This window comes from Apium graveolens, chromosome 7, assembly GCF_009905375.1.
Source record: "Apium graveolens cultivar Ventura chromosome 7, ASM990537v1, whole genome shotgun sequence".
Taxonomy (NCBI): domain Eukaryota; kingdom Viridiplantae; phylum Streptophyta; class Magnoliopsida; order Apiales; family Apiaceae; genus Apium; species Apium graveolens.
In genome coordinates this window covers 29661894-29674777 of record NC_133653.1, presented here as the reverse complement: position 1 = coordinate 29674777, position 12884 = coordinate 29661894, and the positions used below count along the sequence as shown (strand labels likewise).

Genomic DNA, 12884 nt, shown 5'->3' with positions numbered 1-12884 from the left:
TACGAAATCGGTAGGGAAGATGAGTTTATCAACCTTGACCAACACATCTTCCACAATTCCTCGCGGATATGTAATAGAACAATTGGCCAACTATAAAGTCATATAAGTCGATTTTGGATCAGGCAAGTCCAACTGCTTGAAGATTGACAAAGGCATCAAATTGATGCTAGCTCCCAAGTCACGTAAGCATCTGTCAAAAGACACTTTTCCAATAGTACACAGAATAGTGAAGCTTCCAGGATCTTTAAGCTTCGGAGGTAACTTCTGTTGCAGCACAGCACTGCATTCCTCCGTGAGAGCGACAGTCTCTAAATCATCTAGCTTCACTTTCCGAGAGAGAATACCTTTCATAAACTTTGCATAACTAGGCATCTGCTCAAGAGCCTCAGCGAAAGGTATGTTGATACGAAGTATCTTAAACACCTCCAGAAACTTCTCAAATTACTTATCCAGCTTTTTCTTCTGCAGCCGCTTAGGAAAAGGCGGTGGAGGATAGATCAGTTTCTCCCCTATATTACCCTCAAGAGGAGTGTGCTCAACAATAGTCTTCCTTGGTTCCACTTCTGCTTCCTGCTGCTCTACTTCTTTCTCAACCCCAGCTTCTTTAGTCGAAACTTGAATTTGTTCGGGATTCACAACCTTTCCAGACCTCAAAGTGATTGCCTTTACCTGCTCCTTAGCTTCCTTCCTTCCTGGAACTTCAGTGTCACTAGGTAATGTACCAGGTTGACGATTTAGCAAGGCATTGGCAATTTGTCCGATTTGATTTTCCAAGGTCTTGATATAAACATCTTGACTCTTGCACATAAGCTTCAACTCCTCTAATTCAGATTTTTCATTAGCTTATTGCAGCCGAAATTGCTATCTTGATGCATATTGCGATTGCTGAAAACCAGGGGGGTTGTATTGCTTAGCTGGGTACTGCTGATAAGGCTGTTGAACCGCATTCTGAGCATTGCTCCAACTGAAATTAGGATGATTGCGGTTGTTGGGATGATAAGTGGTTGACACAGGTTGTTGTGATCGCTGAAAATTGCTCATGAACTGAGTTAATTCACTAGAATTAGCACACTAATCAGTCTCATGGGCACCAGCACAAAGCTCACAGACACTAGCAATTTGATTAACTCCGTAATTAGCCAAAGAGTCCATCTTCATCGTCAAAGCCTTAGGTTGGTCAGCTATAGCTGTTGCTGCATCCAACTCCAGAATTCCTGCTACTTCTCCCTGAGTCAGTCTCTGGGAAGGATTCTGGTATTCATTAGCAGTTATCAGTTTAATTAATTCATAAGCTTCATTGTAGCTTTTAGCCCACAAGCTCCTCCTGATGCTGCATCGAGCATGGGTCTAGAAGTAACACCCAATCCATTATGGAAACAATTTATAATCATCCAATCAGGCATGCCATGTTGTGGGCACTTCCTTAGCATCTCCTGATATCGATTCCAAGCCTCACACAGAGATTCTCCAGTTTGCTGAGCAAACTAAGTAAGAGCATTCCTGATTGCAGCAGTCTTCGCCATAGGGAAGAATTTAGTGAGAAACTATTGAGCAAGATCTTCCCATTTAGTGATAGACCCTGGTGGTAGAGAATGTAACCAGCACTTAGCTTTATCCCTCAGAGAGAATGGGAATAGTCGCAGCTTAATAGCATCTTCAGTCACACCATTGAACTTGAAAGTGTCGCAGATCTCGATGAACTCCCTGATATGCATGTTGGGGTCTTCAGTAGGAGAACTCCCAAACTGAACTGAGTTCTGTATCATCTGAATCGTGCTTGATTTGATCTCAAAAGTGTTAGCCGAGATGGCTAGTCTGATGATGCTCGACTGAATATCATTGATCTTAGACTGAGAATAGTCCATTAGAGCCTTAGGAATTTCTGCTTGATCTCCCATCACTACTAAAACTGGTTCCTCGACTTTCTTTTCTTCTTCTACCTTTTTATCGTCCTCAACAACTTCCCTTCGAACCACTACAGCTTCTTCCTTGGCTTTATCCAGAGTTCTCTTACGAGCCTGAGAACGCGTATGCATACACACTCGCTAGAGTACCTGAAATAAGACAAGGGAACAAATAAGTAACAATGTTCGAGTCAATGAACTTTAACGACCACTAATGACAAACACATAAATTAAAAATTAAAACCGAGTCCCCGGCAGCGGCGCCAAAAACTTGTTAGTCGCTAAACACGCGCTAATAATACACGCAAGTATACGCATTCGCAAGTAATATAGAATTATTTCTAGTTCATTCCCATAGAGAATGGCTTGGTTAATTTAAGATTATGTACCTATGCAACAATGGTATGGTTATTATTCAATGCTAAGACGAATAGCTCGTTGAGATTGTTTATAACTAAGAATGAAACTAACAATTATAACTAAGAGAATAAGAATGATCGAATTAATATATATATATATATGACAAACATGGGATTCTAACTTCATTAAATACTTCATTCAATATCTTGTTCGTTCTTAACATTAGCATGTAATGGTGATGACACTAATCAGATAACACGAAACTGATAAACGCCAACTTTCGTTGTACGAGTACCATACTACTAGACATCCACAAAAGAGATAGAAGCTGAATAGACACCAATTATATTGAGACCCTATATGTCTATAGAATTTGATAACATAACGGTTTAATGCACAAGTTATCTATCGTGATTACATAGGGCAAGTAAGATGGTTAAAATTACCTACGAATCATGCATATCAATACATGAACCTATGCTAGCATGGCAAGTTCTAAATCCTTAAATTCACTTTCGCTTCATTAAGAATTAACACACTATCTTATAAGTTCGCGACGCTCATAAGATGAATAAGCACAACCTATACTAGGTTATCATACAATCACCACACACTAAGGCATCGAAACAATTTAACTAAATAAATCCATAAATAAATCCGCTAGAACCTCATGATAACGATTAGCCCATAATCGGACTCATCATCAACATGGGTTCCGATAAAATCATGGTATAATAAACGTAGTCTTTATAAACGAATAATGATCAAAATTAACACAAGAGTGTAGGTTCAACAAAACAAGAAACGAGCATCCAAGATTATACCTCAAAATAAAGATTCACAAGAATAAACTAGATCATCTTCGCCTTTGTTGAATTGTGCTATAGGTCTCTTGTCGTCTTCTCCTTAAGCTCTGTTATGTCTCTGGCTTGATATCTTTGAAAAACGACCAAAGTTATGATTATATAGCAGCCCTGATCAGCAGAGAAGTCTAAAAATCAATCTTCTATTCAAAACAGGATTCTTGAAACCCGACCTGGCGTGGGCGCGCTGGCTCTCTATAGTTTTGGCGCGGCCGCGCGCTTGATCAGCGCGGGCGCGTTGGGCTTCTGCCAAAAAATCATCTTTCTTCTTTTTCTTGTTGCAATGAGCTGGTTTTCGCAAGCTTTTATTCTAACACCTTCCTAACACCAAATTAGCACCAAAATAATGCTAATTCGCCTGATTACCTGGAGAATGCCTGAAAATGCAAAAACACTAGAAAACGCATTAAACCACCAACTTGAGTACAAATACATCAATTCAAAGCTTTACGGAGCATAATAAAGTGTCATAAATGCCACTCAACAAAACTCTAGGAGATATCGACAAATCAAATTAAGACATAGAGTACTGGAGATATCGACAAGTCAATCTCTCATATAGAGTTCTCAGAGATATCGACAAGTTAAATGAAGACATGAAGAATAAGAGATATCGACAAGTCAATCTCTCATATAGAGATCTCAGATATATCGATAAGTCATTTCACACATGGAAAACCGGAGACTTCGACAAGTCAAATAGAACTATAGAGATCTCAAAGAAATTGATAAGTCATTATACTTATCGATATGTTACTTCTCTATAGAAAAACTGGAGATCTCGACATACTTCTCAAATTCAGAATGCAGACAAGTTCAAGATTCAAGATTATCAGTCAACAAACAATTCATTTACTGAATTGGAAAGTCTACAAAATCAGCTTGAAGAATACAAGATCAAGGGCCAAAATTAACTGGACAGAGGGTGGTCATAGACCTGCAAGATTCTGCACAGATTTGCTAACACCAGAAAAGGAAATAGACAAGGTTGATAGAAACTGGTTAAGTAAATCTTAGTGCAAGTTTTGTAAACCCGTGTTGCTAGTCTATAAAGTATGCACGGGTTCTTAGTTCACAAGTAACAAATAGATCTAGATTTTCTTATATTCTCTCAAGACAGAAGCTGAGTTCTTATTTTTCTTAAGAACACATATTTGTAGCAAGAGAAACTTAATTAATGCAATTAAGTGAGTTTTTGATATTGTGTTTTGTGCGAGAATTCTGTGAAACATAATATTTATATTTCTTATCTGTTTTGTTCAAACCATAATCCAAAAATCTTAAACACAAAGAAAATTCAAGAAATACATTTACCCCCCATGTATTACATTTCATAGCATTCAATATCTAACACTTGCAGCTATTTTTATCTTCTTTCAATTGGGTTTCTTGACTGGATCTCAACTTTCAGTTGCAACTCTAGCTCTGTGTCCATCTTTATTTTAGTTTTTAGAGACAGGATTGTCAACAACTCAATGTGTTTACCAATCTTCAGCTTTATCTAGTTCATAACCTTCAAATTTTGGAAAGATTTGGGTCTTTACTCCCCCTTTGTTGATGTTATGTTTCCTTATAGTTATTTCCCCCTTTTTATCTTTTCTCTTCCTATGTTGATACTTTGATCCCCATCATCTAGATATGGTTGCAGACTTCTCTTGCTCCCCCTGAGTTAGTGCTGTAGACTTCTCCCCCTTTTTGTTAGCATCGAGGGTTTGGAGTAGCATAAAGTGTTTTGTGTTCACTTGAGGATCTGAGAAGATATAATTCTCAAATAGAGTTCAATATGTGTTCAACTAGATTGTGACAGACTGTCATTGGATTTGCAGCATCCTCATTGATGTTAGCACCAAAAATATTTATATTGATTCTAGTTGTACCTGCATTTCTCTCATGTTCTCTATTTTTTTACATCATGGGCTCCCCCTGCCTCACACACCTCACACCCTCACCTTCACCTTCTAAAGTAGGACTCTCTAACTCTCTTGCAAGGCTGGAATAAATAGCATGCCTCTCATTCACATTTCTCTACTTTTACCATTTATAAAAGCAGTGTCTCACTCTCAGTGTGTCCATTCCCTCAAATATAGGAACGTTAGAATAATTATTTGGTCATTTGTAAAATTGGTGCAAAATGTACCCCTATCAACTACTATAAGATAGCTATTGATGTAACAATTTGAGCTGTCAATGGATGTGCTGTAAAGCTGGCCATTGATGGAATAACACTTATCAGTGGTTAATAGATAGCCAGTTATGAAAAGAATGAGATAGCAATTAAAGATGTCAATGTACTTGAAATCTGTAAAGATTTATTAAACATTTAAAAGCACAGTTTAACAACTAGTGACTGGAATAAGAGACTCATACTCCAATAAATCATATAGAAGATGATGAGTATCGATTTTAGAGTGTGACTTCTCTATGAACTTTATAGATGAAGAATCATTTTAGAAAAAATGATATTAAATCAACATTCATGAGAAGAGTAGATGAGCTTTTTGTGTGTTTGTGTGGCTGTGTTCAGGATTGGTTTGCACAAGTTGGGGTTGTAATTCTATATTTATACAAGTCACATCAATCTAAATTTGAGAAAGGCATAGACTCAACAGATGAGAAGCCTTTTATTCTGAAAAGAACATTTGAACTCAAAATAAGAATGATTTGAATTAGAGCATTGTTGTGGTTATGTGGACGCGTTCTTCACTTTTATGAAGCTCTAGTGAACTAGAGGGGATTTGAATGTATCTTCCACTCAGATTGCATTATCAAGCCCTGATTCGCTTTGAAAGATTACCACCACATCTGTGAATTTCTTATCATTGATAAATCAAGATAGTTTGACTTATTGTCTCAACATTTCAAGGAAATGTATCATAGAAAATAGTTATGAGGGTTGTTGTTAAGTCAAGCTGAACCTCCATTTGGATTGGAGTGGATTTCAATGATTTCCCCTCAGAAATATCATTATCAAACCATGATTTAGCTTATAATAGACCTTTATTAAGGATAATTAGCTTCTTACATTCAACAACCTAGATTATTGCTAATTAGCCTCAATTAGCGTCAATTAGCCTCGATTTAAGCCGATTAGCTTACTTTAGCTCAAATTAGAATATATTAAGCCTAATTAGAAGTTGTTACCTAGAAATTAGCCTCGATTAGGGCCGATTAGCCCTGATTAGGGCTGATTAGCCCCGATTAGAGCTTGTTAGTAGTTTTCAGTTTTCACCTTATAATTAACCTTAATGAAGGTTCAAAGATGTCCAATGCATGACATTTAGCCCCGATTAGGGCAGTTTAGCGTTAAATACTATTCAATTGGCCTTGTAAAGGCCTTAAGTGTAAAAAATCACTTAAAATATATAAATTTTTGTGAATGTATAAGTCGCTCGACACTTCACAATATGACCGAACCTAAGAAGAGATGTGTGGCGCCTTCCAAACCCGGGTCAGAGGTTTGGGGTCCACAACAAATACACCATGTAAAACCTGTATAAGAAATATTATTTGCAATGACCCTGCTTTACATAACCACAGATCGCAACAGGTTAAAGTATGAAAACAAGCCACAACCTTAACTTTTATTACAATGCACCAAATCCCAACTAATTTAATTTACAACTAATAATAGAATTATTCTTACAATCTTACTATCTCACTACCGCGATAAGCTCTTGCTAGCTCGATCCAACTCAATCTGGGATCCTAGCTCATTCATTGAACTGGGAAACCTCGCTATCAACTGTATCCTTCTTTAACTGTAGAATACATAAAAAGATTCGCAAGAGTGAGCTAACTAGCTCAGCAAGTCACCATGACAATAATTGAGGTTACTCAATGATCAAACGAGATGATTCAGAGAAATCAAGTTCATTGTTAAACAATCATTAGAATTGGATACTCATTTTAAGTTTTAAAACCAAGGTTAGGTTGCTGATCAGTCACACACTAACCCCGAGCAAAGCACACAGTATTGCTCTAATTAATGGATCCAAGGCACACATTGGCCTAACTTGACCATTGGTATGGTCTGACCACGAATCTGGTCCACATATATAAAAACTATCCAATCCTAAAGCAGTTCAATATGAGAAACAATATAATTCGATAACACAAGATCATAATCAATGATGATTAAATATTTGAATAAAACGTAAGGAACTCATGGATATCATAAGGGTATATCAGGGTATGTAAAACAAACGGCTTTCAATCTGTAAAAGAATCAAGTATTAGACAAATAGTGATTTTTCAAGGTATAGTTCTTTGATGTTATAAAGAGGGGTTGGCGTATAAGAGTTTCTGTGTTTTTAAACAATTTTGTTCCAGTGTTTGGTGTTTGATAGTTTTACATTTGGGGAGTGGTATCATATTTGTGTGATTTGGTGTCTGGTAAATCAACAAGAAATGGTTCACAAAGAATAAGGCTTACGGCTCAAAGATCAAATGAGGTGTCTCGGGTTTAAGGCTGAAGGATTCAAAGTATTTGCAATGTAAAACAAGGATATTTTGAATACTTAACAATATTTCATAAGAGAATTTAGAAACATTTGCATTATATCCTGAAAAAGGTTTAGAAGTACTTGCCTTACAGGGCTTTACAACTATTACTGATCAACTCTGGGTTGACTCTGCCGTTCAGGCTTTATTGTCTATCCCCTAGATCCCATTGGATTCGATTTCGACACTCAGGTTTTTCTGTTGAAACTCTACTGAGCTCGCCGACTGACCACTAGGTTATCTTTAGTCCATCGTCCACTTTCAGGTTCCCGACTATAACCTACAGGGTCGAAATACCCTACGTTAGACGTCTAGGTATGCTTGACATATCCTCGATACAAATTTTACCCCACGATATTCAAACCTGACTCGTAATTATGTATATTATAATAACACAGGCAACAAATAGGGTTCACAATCTCAAAAATCGGTTCGGTGTTCGTTTTCGGAAAATACATATATTCTTTATTTTACGAAATCAGGGTTATCGATTTGGCAAAATAGTTCATCACATCGCACCACCAAGTTTCGTATAAAACACACACACACATATATATATATATACAATCTCTCGACGTCCTGATATTCATCGGATACGTTCCCGTATTTACGTAATTCAAGTTTCCCGGAAATCGGGCAGCGTCTCCTTTGTTTATCGGACTACTCGTCGAAACATCAATCGACGTCAATTCAACAACAACAATCCAATCTAAAACACAACAACCAATCACAACTCGTAATTTCCAATCACCGATACAATTTAGTTATTAATTGTTATTATTCGCATATTATTTTTTATTTTATATTTTTTTTCGTAGGACTCAGAAATAATTCATCACTGTCCACAGTCGGCTCGTAAAAGTCATCGCAGACGGCGACAAAATTTTGCGGGTACCCGATTAATTTTCGGATTTCCAGCGCGAAATTCTATCGATTATTTATAAAAGTCATTTTCGGCAAGTGCAATTAATTTCACGAATATTAGTCATATAATTTCTGCACGAAATATGGAAACTTAATTTGAATAACAGTGTGAAACAATTCGAACCAAACACAGCAGCAAAAACACGCGCCTCACGCGCCGCCTCCCTCAAAACACACAACACAGGTAAACACATAACACACACCTCACACATATATACACTTACAAGCATATATACAGGAACATATATATACATATATGCTGGAACAATACTGAGCAAAGAAACCATGGTATTGGAAGGTCGCCGGAAAGAAAGGGCAGCGGAAAACCTCGGAGAACCGGAGAGAAAAGGAAGGAAAGAGGGGGAGGAAGAAATAAACAAAGAAAAAGGGAAAAGATCAATACTGATATGCAGAGAGACGAAGAGAAAATCGAGAGGAGAGACTGAGATAGAGAAAAGGAGAGTGATGAAGGCGGTGGTGACACACAACCGTGTGTGTTGTTTTGTTTTTATTTTATTTTTTTTCTTTAATTGCAACAACCCAACCAATATGTGTGCAGCAAGTGTATAGCAGTGTTATAACAGTTTGACACGTGTCTAGTTTTCTACTTGCAAGCCCGATTTTGTCTCGCAATTCACAATTTATTGAGCTAAGCCGCACATAAAATAAATTCAGAAAATTATCAAAATAGTCTTAAAATTTTCTAAAAATCCTGAAGTTTATAAAAACATAAATTTTGAAATTTTTAAACAATTTCTAAAATGCAATTTGTACCCGCTTTTTAACAATTAACAAAATAACGCGCGGGTGAAATTAATCCCTAAAATTTCCAAAATAATTTTAAAATTCTCGAAATATTCCAAACTTAAATAATCATGAGTTTCATAATTTTTGAAGAATTCTGGAATTAAATACAGATTTTACAATTAAATGTAATCAGAAAATCATACAGGGTTAAATAATTGATAAAATATTGATATCTAAATTTTGTAAAATCCCAAAAATAATTATTGAAATTATAAAATCATAAAACTAATTTTAGAGACAATCCAAATATTTACGGATTTAAAATTTGTAATAAAATCACCTTTTAAAAGTAAAACAGAACAATATAACAAAAATTTTAACTGCACATTCCAATCCTTTATACCAATAAATCACAGACAAATAGTATATACCAACACACTGCTGTCAAAACCAAGACACATATTTATTTAATAATTTCCATAATAATCACATATTTAAATAATTCAAAAATACACGAGTCGTTATATCCTTCCCCCCTTAAAAAGATTCTGTCCTCAGAATCTGGTTTAATTACACAAGTGAGGATATTTGTCAAACATATTTCACTCTAGTTCCCAAGTAGACTCTTCTACTCGAGGATTTCAAACGTACTTACTATAGATATACACTCATTTCCAATGACTCGCCTTTAACAATCAAGAATTTGGATTGATCACTATATGCAAAACAAACTTGGACAAGAGCCCCATTGGCTCCTGATCAATCACTTAATTCAAATCAAATACTTATCGCTTTAACTTTAACGGGCCAAACACATTATATGTACACATGTTTGTGATGGTAACATCAACTCATGAACAACTTTTATTTATATCTATCAATACCTCGAATGGTTTACTAATTTTAGGACTTGATCTGTCCCTTCTATTTAGACTTATCCGGTCTCTTTCAAGATGACACTTTTACTAACACTACTGGTCCTATTTCTATACTCATATTCTCTTTCGATACAATTTCGCCTTCTTTCTTTGTCTGCTCTGAGCTGCTTTAATCAATATCACTACGCTCTTGGTGTGCTGAATTAACTTTAGAATTTGACAATTTTCCTTCTCCCATTTTATCTCAATAAAAATGGGGACCTTCACTTGTGTTCACGTGAAACTTGATAAAATGGCATTCCAAAGCTGACATCGATGATAAATGATCATTCCAGTGTTTCCTTAAAACTCAATCTCTCAACATATCTTACATTTCCTGAATCACTTCCGTACTTTGACTTTCCGTTTAAGGATGATAGGCGGTGCTCATTTTCAACTTGGTTTCTAAACATTTAAATATCTCTTACTCTTTTCCAATTCATTTATTAACTCCTCGGTGGTCCTAATTACATCCAATCCTTTCTGTCGGCATAAGGCATCTGTTACCATACGGCTTTGCTCATGTAGTTATTAACGGATTAATCAGAGTCTTTTGTTAATCTTCGTCAAAATTTCATTCTTGAAAACTCAGCGCATAGTTGTTTTCCTTCTGATCCTTGGAGAAAAATCCTTGGGCATTCCACGCAAACTTTCTTATCCTTTGAGTAGCTGAGGATGTTATCAATAAATACAGTTTGTTTATCTAAGTACTCCTTATACACCATGATCTTTAATTCCTTATAGTCACCTGATACACTTGTTATTTCACATAATATCACCAGAGCTTGCAATGCTCTTAACTCACTTTAATCATAATCTCTGATATGTTCTCAGGTCGATTCTTAAGTTAATCTCCAAGGTATAACATACTTCTTGAATTAGGTCTCGTAAGTAATCAATTCTTTATAGGGTCTCACTTCTTCTTATTCGTTGTTTTGTTAAACTCCTGATAATCAGTACATACTCTTATAATTTCATTCCTTTTTCTCCTTTAATATCACTGGTACAGTTCACGATTCGCTTCTTGTAGAATCACTTCCTTTTACTAACTGTTAACATCGTGATCCATTATCTTATCTTGTCATCACCTTATCTTATTTTTTTTAGCCATTCTGACTGAAAGGTCATACTACCCATCCTTGTTTTCTTGGAATTATATGTCTGACTTCCAACTCCAACTTCTAAAATTCCATAGATAATTCTGCTGGTATAGTTTCTACGTTCATTCTCTCCTTTTTGCTTATCTCTTGCCTCTACATTTGCTTTTCCTTGTGAGTACATACTTCAAACTTTTAGGGTCCGCATAGATCTTACACTTTTCTCCACACATATCATGTTTCCCAATCTTTCAAAATAAATGTTACTACTGTTAATCCCAATTGTGAGTAGGATACTTCTTCTCATAAGGTTTCGGTTATCTGGGTGCACGTACAATAACTTTATTGTGCTGCATCAACACATATCCTACTCCCTTATTAGAAGCATCACTATAAATTACCAAATCTCTTTGATACCTTCAAAGTGATAAAGCAGGTGATGTAACTATTCTTTCATTTAACTCCGCAAAACTTTCTTCACCCTTCTCCATTTCATATAAACTTCTTGCTTTTCCTGGTTAACTTCATCCAAGATATTGCAACTTTCAAGAAATCTTGCATAAATTTCCGATAATAACCGGCCCATGATAAACTTCTTACTTTTGTTGGTGTTTCTGGTCTCTTTTCATTCATAGTAACTTTAAAATCTGCTGAATCTCTTTTGATCTTCTCCACATTGACTATTTATGCTAGGAACTATATTTCATACAAGTTCTTTCTTCTCCAACTTCCCAGTTATCATTAAATGCTTTGCATAGTCCTCCGTTGACTTTAAGTGTTACACTACAGCTTATCCAGATATTCCTTAAAGATCATGTCCATCAAGTTCAAATATTACTGGTATATTGGTTAATCAAAATGACAATACGAGATCAGTACATAGTTCTGAAAACTATATTTGATATATCCATAGGTTTAATCTTCAATTGGTGAAATACCAAGTCTTAAATAAGTCTTATAAAAGTACTTTGCTTCCTTCATTTGATCAGACAAATTATTGGTTCGAGGTAACAGATACTTGCTCTTGATAGTAAACTTATTGAGCTTTCACTAGTCGACGCATAATCTCATACTTCCACCTTTCTTATTAACAATTAATATCGTTGCACCTTATGGGGTACACTAGGTCTAATCTTTCCTTCTTCTAACATTTCTTGCATTTGTTTTACTGATTTCCTCTTTTTAACTGGTGCCATTTTGTGTAGGGCCTTGGTTACTGGCTTCGACTCAGGTGCTCAATCAATCGCGAGCTTCATTTCTCTATCAGGAGGAAATGTTAATAACTCATCTGGAAACATATCTTGAAACTCCTTTATTGCTATAAAATCTTCAAATTTTGTTGCTTCTGACTTTTATTTATCTCATAGTCACCATAATGCTCACATCTCGATCACCGTAATCATTATTAACAAATTATTTACTCTCCTTCTTCCTTTATACCTCATCATATACTCAGTTGACGTCTTCAGGACTATCTTTTCATCACGACAGTTTGTCTGGGTATCACACTTAAATAGTTAATCCATTCCTTAGAATAATGTCAAATCCTCTTATCTCAGATGATGTCAATTC

The 12884-nt window shown here is 35.8% G+C and overlaps 1 non-coding gene across 1 annotated transcript; it reads left to right on the top strand.

The window, feature by feature from the left end:
• The first annotated feature begins 1401 nt into the window (after positions 1-1401).
• LOC141676212 (small nucleolar RNA R71) lies at positions 1402-1508 on the top strand. The gene has a single exon (XR_012556813.1). It is a non-coding gene; the product is annotated as a small nucleolar RNA R71 (small nucleolar RNA).
• The last annotated feature ends 11376 nt before the right edge of the window (positions 1509-12884 follow it).